Below are 12,190 nucleotides of genomic sequence, written 5' to 3' on the forward strand. Positions count from 1 at the left end.
AACGTTTACTGGATAGCTGATAAGCACTGAGTTTTCCTTTTAGATCAACATTAGATCAATCTGACACTTGAAGATGCAACCTATGGCATTAGAAAGGCATAGTCACTGAGGGATGTCTGTGGTTGTTTTCCTTTGACTGGGCCATAACCTGTTAATTTAAACTGTATGTACAGTTTGTACCAAGAGAAGAGCTTCATCTGGATTTTTTTTTTAAAAAGACTCTACACATAATACCAATGTGTGAACTGTAGTGAAATACACATGAAAATGTTTGGACATGAACTCCTCATTCATCAAATTTCAGGGGGTAACAAATGAATTACATTCTGAATTGTTAAATTAAAGGAATATTAAACTTTACAATCATTAAATAGTAAAACAGGGCTATTTAGCCACTTGAGAATATGAGTATTATATAATAGACACTGAAAATGACAATGGGACACAGACTTTGTGTGACTAATCATGTAGCAAAAAGCAACTTGAAAATTTTATGTTTTCTTAAATTAAATCAGACAAAATGGATTCAGAAATACACACGTGCAATAGCGGTTCTTCCTCTGTTTTGTCAGCTGATATAACATTTCTGTGATCTTTCACAGTAGTCCACATGCCTGAAAACTACTGATGCTTTCATCAGCCAGGTGGAATGCAGAAGATAATTCTTTCATTAAACAGCTGGAACATAATATGCTGGAAATAACATCTGGCTTACTGTAAAACCAAGATGAAGAACTGGCATCAATCACACACACAAAATGAGATGGAAAAAAGTGAAAATATGAACATATAACCATGTGGCTAGGTGAGTTTGGCCAAGGCATAATACTGTAATTTTGTTCCTCTATTGTAACCAAATGAATGTGTGAAAATTGGCCAAGGAAAACAGTTAAATTCTCTTCTACTTTCAGTGAATCAGGCCACTAAGATTTCAAATCAAAAGAGCTTGCACAATCATCATGTCAAAACAAAGAAAGTGTGACAAAACATTGCCAGCATTCATATTTTCCTTGCTAGGAGATGCAGTGAGAAGAAGCTGACACAGGGAAGGGCAAGGATAACACACTTTTGCACAAATGGGACGTTTTAAATTCTGTTTAATAACATTTTTTAAAAAAATACACAAAAGTGATTTTACTGCAGTAGATACATCAATCATTTCAGCCACAAATGAAAAACTGTATGAGTGGCATGTGAGTGTCCTTTGAATTCTTAAAATACCACACCTATCATTTCTATAAAAATATGATTAAACTGAAGAACTCAAGGAAACGCATTTCTCTGGTTGAAAAAGACTTGAGCTGCTTTTCCTTGGCCAGTTTACCAAGGCCACGTTTAATTCCACGCCACTGCTGCACTGCGCATCAGAACTGGGGAAAGGCAAACAAACCAAGATATCACAAGGACAGTCGGACAATTACGGTCGTAGCCTGGAAGCCTACTGCAAATCTGCTGTTACTTTCCACTGTAAGAAGAGACTTTCTTTTGCAAGATGTTTTCTGAAGACGAGCGTGAATGAAACAGAAGGGCTAACATACTGTACATGGTAACTTTAGCAAATTATCCTGCATACTGGCAGCAGCTCAAAAATCCTGTGGTCAGACCCAGGTTTAAAGGGCCATGCTAGATCGGGATCACTGTGCTTCTTTGACTTCCACCTGTGTAGCTACAATGATACACAACTTACCAGTGACCAAAATTAACCTCTGATTGGTTAAATGTCAAACCTGATCATGGGAAGAGGAAATGTGTTGACCAATGGTTGCAGTTTTTGCTAGCATCTGTCATGCTGATTGCACTGATTTACTTATTTGCAGTGAAAATTCTGCAGCTTAAGCGAAAAAGGGTTAAAATGAGAATGCATTATCAAGTGTTTCTATGATATCGAATCCATTTCCAGTCAACAGATGAATGTCGATGTTGCTGAAACCTTTGATGAGGAAGATGCAGGAAAAGTTTCAAATTTCAGTAGGTAACATGCTAATCACACTCTGGACTGTTAAGTTATGAAAGGCATAACTAAAATGTATGAATAGTAATACTGTAAACCTTGGCTGATTAGCCTGCTCAGCATATAGACAGAGACTGTCCACACATAAATATAAAATAAACTTGATTTATAGAATAGAAAGCCTTTATTGTCATTGTATTGCTCTACTCCTGATCAGTGCAGTTACGAAGACAAATTAAGGTAAAAGTTAAGAGTTAAAAGTGAAAAGCGGCTCAGAAGATGACGGCATTTCTCTACAGAGCCGAGAGCCGCTGTGTCCGTGTGCACCACCATCTTGCTGTAAATATATTTCTTTAAACCATAAGATATTTCCTTAAATCAGGCGAGAGTCAGGTGCACAAAGTGAGCTGTAGACTGGTTTTCCTTTGTTTGGTTGGGTTTTGTGATCTTTCACAGCAGAGCACAAATCTATAAACTGCTGATCGCTCTATCAGCCAAGGCCAGTATAATGTAGTTCTTTCAGTAGCCGAAATCAGTCATACATACAAAATGAGAGAAAAATGAGAAAAATTATGCAAATACATAAATAGAGCCGGCGGTGGCTTGGGTTTGGCTTCGGCACATGCTGGCCTGTGACTGCTCTTGGTGGAAAACTGAACCCTTACCAAAGTCAAATCTAAAATTGCATTTGAGGATTTTAAGTGCAAAGTTCTCCCTTTATTTCATAGATATTTTACACTTTGGCTACATTCACACAGCGGCTGAAAGTGAGTCAATCCCGATTTTTTTCTCTAATCTGATCTCTTTGCCTCGACTGTTCACATTCTTCTTTGTATGTGACCCGTATCTGAAATCAGTGTGGATAGATCTGTGCCTCCTTTACAGCAAGCATGCTGCTGAACGACAAAAACTCATGACAGTGCATCATCACAGTTAATAAAATAGCGGTGCAGAGATTCATTTCTTGAATTTTTTTCTTTATCTGTTGAGGGAACAATCAGGCCTTACTTGCCTTGATAGAAAACTGCATAACATCTGCAATAATGTTAGGAATCAATTACTCTCTAAAAAAATTCTGTCATTTATTGTGTATATTCTAACAAAAACATGCATTTTAATATAAGATAATGTGCAGAAATTAGAAATTAAAACCGTGTTTGGTGGTAATGGGAACTACAGACGTCATGTCACTCATAATCAGTGTTCAAAATACTGTGGAGCATAAAACAAAGTGGGTATTTTACCTCCCTCTTGTGGAGTTAAAAGGATGGAACACACACACGCCCAAGAAATTATGTCTATATAAAATATATGCAGCCTAATTAAACGGTTGCATGCTGATGTGAGAACGTGGTCTGTAAAATAGGACTTTAAAATTCATGTATAATATGGAAACCACAGATCAGAGTGGAAGATGACGAGGTCGCAGTTTGCATGCAAAAGAATTTTGCATATAAAACAAACTAACCTAACTTAATTATGCTGCACATTAAGAACAGAGCTGATGAGTTCATTCATGAAATTAATCACCCGCTATAAAAACCAAATGAATGCAGCAGGCTCACAGTTGAGAGGAAATATATATTGACTGAAGAATCTGCAATTCAGAGAAACTGCAGCAGTTCCCCAAAAGCCCACAAAGTCTCATGCTGCTGTCTGTTTTATTCTCACTTCACTGGATTTCTCAATTAACTGTAAGGGTTGTCATTTTTTATCTTTTTTTTTTTTTGTGCCTGGTTCAGTGGCCTCCCCATATGATGTGTGTGCTAGTGTGTTTGAATGAGTCTGGGTCGCAAAATGAGACTAAATTCGGCTCCCAGGTTGAGTTTAAATATAAATGTCGCATTTTAACACCCATAATAAACCTAAACCGCATTCTCCACAATTACTGTAAATACAGAGAGCGTCTCCAGCCTCGACCAGACGTCACACTGCGATCCAGATTGTGTGCCACCGGGAATCTTTAGTGCTTTATGGCACAAGACAAGAGGAATATGCGTTTTGTCCAATGCAAATGGAGCTGAAGCTTTAAAGGCATCAGTGTTGTGTTTGCAGACTGTTTATGTGACACCGGTTAGGGAGGAGACGCATTAACGACATTAGCTTTGCTGCATTTATGCTCTTGGTTCTTTGTCTTGGTCCCACTAATGCTCTCCTTTCCCCCCTCATCTTCTATGTGTGTGTATGTGTGTGTGTGTGTGTATCACATATGCTCAACTATGCATGCCCTGTCCGAGTGGCTATCTTCCTCTCTCGCCCTCGTCTTGCCTGTGTGTCATCCTCCTCGTCATCATCATCCTCCTCATCCTGGCCTTCCTCGGCCTGTGTGTGTCTGCTGCTTCGGTCGAGGCCTCCTGCTGCTTCGGCTGTCATATTGTCTGCTCTTGTGTTTTCTTGCATTTGCATTATGACTGTTGTGTTTGTAATATGCTTGCTGGGTTGATGCCTGGTGCCCACCTGTCTGTCCAGGAATGGGCTCTCCTCTCTGTGTGGTCCCACTCAAGATTTCTCCCATTTTTCCCAGTTCAGATTTTTTTTTTTTTTCTGGGAGTTTTTTTCTTGCCCACAATGAAGATTAAGTCAGGGGGTGTCGTCCTGTTTGTTGTAAACATGCGGACATGTAAAGCCCTTTCAGACTGTAACTTGAACTTGAACTGGCCAACATCCGTTATTTAACTAGCCAGCACTCAGTCGGGTGCCAGCACCAAAGGTTCGTCACTTCCTTGGGCCACACGCCCCTTTGACCGACTGATCTTTGCCCCCTGACCAAACTTTCCACAAAGTTTCACAATGTTTTGTCAGTCTGCTCCAAAGTTACATGCCTTTTCATGAGAAGTCACACCCATTGCCACGCAACCCCTTGGCCAATCTGTGTTAAAATTTAATCAGCTCTTTCTTCCCTCGTGACCAACTTTTCCCACAAAGTTTTCATGTATATGTACTTTATTTTGACTCGAAGGAACCACTGAGGAAAACTCCTCATTTACAATGTACATGAGCACAGATAAGACACGATAGAACAGCATGAGGCCATATAAAATACTGAAAGTACAGAATGTAAAAATGCAAACATCGATTAAGACACTAAAACCATAACAAATATGATCACTAAGCCATGCTAAATATGCAAATATGTTCATACAACAACAAACGAATGGAATGAGGCGAAAACCCCAGTCTAATAAACACCAAATATTGTCAAACCAATATTATCAGTGTGTTTCCAGCTGAATCTACTGGAGAGGAACCTCATTCTGTACAAGATATACCTCTTCCTCATTTTACACCATATGCATCATCCATTAACCTTATCAAATCTCACTTTCTCTTCACTCTTTTTTTTTTTTTTTTTTTTTTTTACATGGAAAACACGGAAATACCTTAAATCAGTGAATGCATCCCAGCTCATTTACACTGTCTTGCTGTATCAGCTCACATTGTCTCATGTACGGCCGCTGCTGAAAAAGTTTACACTTGTAATACAGGGAGAAAAAAAATCAGTCTGTACATGTGCAGCACTAGTATGCTAGCAAAGCAGAACAAGACAGTGTTTTCTTAGCGGTACGGCATCCTTGTTCAGTCGTTGACCCCAAATGGAGTTCTCATTCCATTTAACACTTAACCCAAGCACTCCCGCAGGAACGCTGAATAACTGAATACGCAAATAGTGCCTCTTTCAGGACTAAGGGTCAAGGGAGTAGATGTGAATAGAGGTTGCGTTTGTGTGCCCGCGTGCGTACGTGTGTGTCTGTTACAGTGCATTGAGAGCAGAGGCCGAGCGTATGGTGGAGAGAAAAAGACAGGAGGGGTTAGAAATTAATATTTGATCTGCTCCTCTCCGTGCCCCCGGCCCTGTGTGTTGTAATATTGATGCGGTCCAGAGGCCTTGAGGCTGGCTCTCTCCAGCCCCAGGTACATTAACACACCGCCAGCATACCTCTGCTCGCCCCGCATGGCCGGGGGTGGAGAAAACTTGTGTGGTACAAATATGTGTGTGTGTGTTTCTGTGTGCGTGTGCATTTACATCATTTAAATCCAATTAAATCCAAACCAGAAAAAAAAAAACACCCATAGAGCAGTTGGAGTGGACAGCCTCTCTCAGCGGGTTTTCATGCACGCAAACACACACATTCACATTTCTGACCCGACTGTGGCAGCGTGTACAGTGGCGGGGATGGTGCAGGGCGAAGAACGGCTCGGCATTCAAATTCAGTGTACATGATTCATCACCACGGGGAGCTCGCTATACGTCATTTCATCTTGAACTAATTGGCCACCCTGAACACTGACTGCTCTGCTCGTCTCTGTACATACTGTGCTCGTAATTCGTAGCTGTCAGTCATTCCTCGGATGAGCGAAATGTTACGCTTTGTCTCTGTTTCAGCCACTTTTTTTTTTTTTTTTTTTTTTTAGCTCGTGCATCACTCACAACAGAAAGGCTAATCGGTGCAACTGTCTGCACCGCTTCCATTGACACGCACATCTCAGGTGAATGTGCTGCCTCTGTTGAGGATTCAAGTCTATTTTTTTACACCTTTGACGTGCCTCTCGAATCGCTCCACCCACTGTTCTGCAAAGGAGGAAAGCGTCTGCACGGACACACTCTGGACACGAAGCGCGAGTCTGGACACTGTTGGGTTCAAACCGTTTGGGAAGAAAAAAAATCGCTTGCAGAAATTCGTAGCTTGACGTCAGCTAAGTTGTGCAGTCACACAAACAAATGGAGCACTGAGGCTAAACAACAAGCAGCAGGATTCAAGGATTTTATTTGTCATATCTAGACATGCTGTTTCACATGAAAACGTACGAAATTAAGTACTGAGGTCCCGGTAAGCAACTGAGAACATACAGCGAGAAAGAGACATACAAGTTCAAAAGCATAATAAATAGTAAAGTAACATAAAAACACAAGCAGCAGCACACATTCAATGCTGCACACAACAACCTACATGTAAATTTACATGCAGACTAACATTCCAATATTATTCAAAATATGTCAGTATTCTGAATTTGATGGGTCATGTAAATGGATATTACTAATAAGGCCTTTTTCCAAATGTGGCACTTTCAGATGAACACGTGTGATGTGCCGATATTATTCAGGTTTTTCTGGAATATGACTCAAGTGGGGTTTTTACCGCAGTTTACGACACATGGCTGCCTGTTTACGGTCAGCTCAGTGTTGTAAATAAAACTAACCAGCCCTCAAGTCCCTCTCTGCAGGCCGGAAGGAGAAACACACCTACTTTGACACATTATGAAAGACTTGGGTACTGACTGTTTTTTTTTTTTGGATATGCACGAGTATCACAACGTCGACCTTTTCGATAAGGTGAATGAATGACAGAGGGAGGCTGTGCAAGTCGGATTTTGCGCGGCTGCACGTGAATGGGAATATTAGTGGAATACTCATTTTCATTAGCCATATAAACAGCTTAGCAGGAATATTGTCCTTTTCGGGAATAAGGACGGGAATAAGGACGAAATATTTTGTGCATGCAGTCACTAATTTGCTGTGGCTTATTATTTCCAGTTCAGTGCACGGTTGCTTCTTGTCACCTTAGGCAGGGATTTTCAAACTTTTTCGTGTTCCTGACCACTGAGGTGCCTTTCAATAAGCATCTGAGGTTATTTTTGCCCGGCAGGGACCCTTATAGTATATCAAAAGATACTGATTTCAAGATTTTACTGATTATTTTGTAAGGTCAGCATGACCTGACTCCTGGCGACATCTCAGGTCTTTAAACCACTTTAAAAAACAGACTGAGAGCCAAAAAAGCCAAAGTGATCAGGCCTTTCCCTGCCTGAAAAGCTTAACTGCCTTTAACATACATATTTAATGACGGGCGGCTATAAAGCTGTTTTATCTGTTTTGCTCAGATTGCATTCACTGATTTTATTTTGTGTGTAACCTCGTTTTTCATCGATCTCCCTTTTGCAGAACGGTGTGTAATCAGTAACGGATTACACTCTGAAAGTAAGCCAAGCTTCCCCGGACAACTTAGTACATCAAGCAGGTGGTGTTTGGTTGAACTGGTAAACGAATCATAAGGAATTACAAAAGGAATCCGAGTCGACTCCTGTTATTTCCCATTGATATCGCTCCCTGAAGAGGAGTCGGGTGAAGTGAGAGAAGAGAGAGGTAAGAAAGCAAAGGAAGTGATGGCTAAGAGAAACAGGAAGAAAGTCTGTGGGGATTGCTGAGAATGCCAGGTCATGTTCATGGAGGATCATACGGCAGCTTATTCCTTTGAAACGCGGTTGAATTATTCAGCGGCTTTTGCTTCGGAGATGTTTTATTGTATTTTTTTTAGAGGGAGCACTGGGACGCTTAAACCGCGGCCACCAGCGCTACAGTCTCCGAGGTTTAGCTTAGTAACTCTAGGAGCAGGAATACACACGCACAAACACAAGGAGGAAGTTACGCAACAAAATACAGCACACACACACACACACACACACACAATCCACAGCTATGAATGAGATTGTGCGTGGCATTTTAAATCTCTTTACAGCCGTGGAATATGTGATGTACAGCAGAATATATTTGTTTATGTGAATGAAGCTGCAGTCAACATGTGTCGGGGTGAAATGAGGACACAACACTGTTGCAACATCAGAAATTTCCATACAGACCCAGTTAAGTCAAATTTGTTCCCCAATCAAAGATGATTTGTGGGCGTGTGTGTGTGTGTGTGTGTGTGTGTGTGTGTGTGTGTGTGTGTGATTATTCTGATACAGCAGGCATCGGTTGGCAGACAGATGTGTAAAGCAAGCATCATTGTTTTTTAGTCACCAGGGAAGAGACAGGCATGAGCTACCTGACAACGCTGTGATCCGCAAAAGACACCTGGAGTCGACTGTCACACACACACACACACAGGGATGTTTACACACACACACACACAAATTTATTAGGCATGCATACACACACAAGCGCACAGATGAAAAGGTAGGAGGGCGTATGCACACATGCTCAGCCTCACACACAAAAGCAGTTACAAACACAGACTGAAAGACACACATGCATGTGCACACACACACACACACACACACACACACAAACACAAACACGCAATGCAGGCTCCTCAACAATCCCTCAAGGAAAGAACCTCATTTGTTTCACCATGGAGACAGAGGAGGTGGAAAAGGACATTTGGCCCTTAGAGGACTCATATGTACAGTACAAGGCAACCTGTCCACACACACACACACACACACACAGAGAAATGATGAACACATATACACTGCTCCATTTAGTCTGTTTTCTCTGATCATTTTCTGCTGATTTAAAAAAAAAAAAAAAAAAACACACACCCTTAGATTTCTTGTTTACTTTGTTGTTTGCATTCCAATATTTCCTAAATGAACGCTTGAGGTCTTGAGCTAATATGCACTGTGCACTGGGTGTAGCACACCGTTTTAGACTGTATGCATTTATATCATAACTCCTGGGTGAACGATTTTTGAGCACACACACATCAGATGAATGCACGCACATGCACACAGACACACACACACACACACACTCCTAAGGGCTTGCTGAAGGGAGTTAATCTTCATATCCTCCCCTCTTCATCATTAAGACCGCTAAAGGCCACAGAGGATCTGTTGTCCCCGCTGACGTCAATCATGAAAATCATCATTTCCCTCCGTTCCTTCTCTCATTACACACACGCACACTCGCCCACAAACAGGCAAACACACTCGCCGCACACATACCTGCCACCCACTCCGCACTACATTTCCTCCAGGAGGGATACTACAACAATCGGCTGGATGCCCGGCCCGTTCGAGCCTCGGGACGGTGGGGTTTCTGTGACCAGCTGTCTGGATCCATTAGTGGCCCAGACAAGACTGCCCCCCCGGCTGAACTGGCAGCCGCCCCCTTACCCCCCCACACACACATGCAAACCACGCATCATTAGGTGTTATGTTGGCCCTGACACTTGCTGCATCCCTCCGAGCCAGAGATAGTGGGACGGACAGACCACTGGGCTGCTTAAAAGTGGTTTTGTGATTGATGATGACATGAAGGGAAGAAGTTTTGAAGGGGCTGTGCGGCTGGTCGTCATTATTTTTGGCTCTCGCTGCGAAGACACCACGGAACCGATGTCAAGTTGAAAGAGCTTGGTGTGTTTAAAGTGGCAATCTGTGACATTTTACGCAAGCGAAAAGCTGTTCCGCTGCCTTCTTTTGATAGAACACAACACTGATGAAACCCATGCCCGTTTTAAGAAAGCTTGTTGTAAACGGCCGATGTCTGGCAGGGTCTTTCCCAGGAGGAATCCGAGTCTAGCACACAGGAACAGGAAGTGACACATTTCACATTTATATTTTTACCACCCATTTCTGATTGGCTGGAGGATGTGTGTGTTTTTTTTTTACAGATCTGTCACAGAGATATCCAGGGATTTTCTTGGGATTTGGGACCCACCATCCCCCCAAAAAAGTGTACATTGTAAAAAGGAAACTTGACCTGAGACAGAGCATGAATACATCAAATGTTTCCTTTTTTCCAAATCTGATAGATAACATCATAATAATGACATCAAGGTAGACGTCTCAGTAATTTGAGGCATAATCACAGCTTCTGCCAGCTTTAAGAACAAGTTTTGACTCTGCACCGTTACATGAAGTCCCAGTGATGGTGGTATTTATTTACATCTAATTTGATGGACCTGTAGTTTAGATTAAGAGGAAGTTAAAGGCAGAATGAGCAGGATTTGTCGGTGGTTCGGACCTTGAGAGGGGTGTTTTGTTGTTGTGTGATGTTTGCCTTGAAGATCTCAAAGGGAATAACTAAAGCACATAGAAATTATAGGACACCTCTGGTAAATAGTGAAAAAAATGTCTGTAAGGTGGCTCGTTGTTTAAATGCGTAGAGGGATTCAGCCGCCGGATCATAAAGATCTTGATTTCAAAGCCGCCGGGAGTTGCTCCCAGCTCCTGGTGCTGTTGTTGTGACGGCTGAGGTAATGCAGCATCCTGTTACGTTGCTGTACGGCTGTTTCCCCCGAGGAGGCCTTGTGTATCCAGCAGGAGAGAGCAGAGCAGGCTACAGGAGCATTATACCACATTAAGACAGGGATTAGAGCGGCCATGCTGACATCAACATATTAGTTAATTGAGAAGGGGGGATATACATGTTTACTAAATCCTCTTTGGGCTCAGACGCAGGGATTGTTCGACTGTGCACGCACACACACTTTTGGATGTCAGGACGTCGTGCCGGCCACAGGCTGCGGGCAGCGTGGCTTTCTGAGTTAACAGGTTGCAGCCAGTGTTGCTGGCAACTGGCTCTTCAAAACTTCAGTACAAGTGACCGGATGATGTCAGCAAATTGAAGTTTGCTCTAGCCCTAATTATGTTATTTTATGTTTATTTCAAAGGGAACATGCAAGTCAAGTCAAGCCAAATTTATTTATAAAGTATATTTAAGTACATGAACGACAGCCAGCCAAAGTGCAACAATTACAACAAACAAAAACAGAGTCTGATAAAAAAAAAATGATATAATAATAATTATAATTTATTTATAAAACATTTACTGTAGTCCCTCTTAAAGTAGGGCATGTCTATGTTGTGTAGAGGAAGGCACGGCGCTCATGAGACGTCTTAGGTTAGAAAAGTATTATGTAGACAACATATCAGCATTGTTTCCCATGGATTGGAAATGGTAGCGGGATTTGTTGCTTTACTTTAGAGAAATGAAGTTGCCTTGGTTTGATTAGTTGCCAAACCCATAGTGACAGATTCGTCACCTTGGCGACAAGACGAAGGCATGGCAAGTTTGTTTGAATGTCTCGTTTCATTCACGAAGAAAATTCAAAGTGCTTTACATAATGCATAAAGGCACTTTTAATAAAAGTTTTTTTTAAAAAAAAGCAAAGATCAACAAGAATTAAATTAGAATAAAAGAATAAATAGTCTAGCACTAAATAAAAGGCAGTTTTTCATCCTGGATTTGACAGAAGTCAGAGTTGGGGCAAGTCTCCCTGGAGGTTTGCTCCCTCTGTGTGTCGTGTAATAGCAAACTGCTGCTCCACCGTGTTATTTTTTTCTTTTCTTTGTTTTTCTGGAAAGTTATCAGACCGGTCCTGGATGATCGGAGATATCTAGCGCTGCGAATCAGAGAAGTATGACGTGTGTGTCGCGCAACAGTGACTGTATGCAGCATCAGCTTACAGGCGATCACAAGAATCTGCCCTTCGCCCCATTTACCCAGCACAGGACAGG

This window comes from Myripristis murdjan, chromosome 9 (genome assembly GCF_902150065.1).
Source record: "Myripristis murdjan chromosome 9, fMyrMur1.1, whole genome shotgun sequence".
Classification (NCBI taxonomy): domain Eukaryota; kingdom Metazoa; phylum Chordata; class Actinopteri; order Holocentriformes; family Holocentridae; genus Myripristis; species Myripristis murdjan.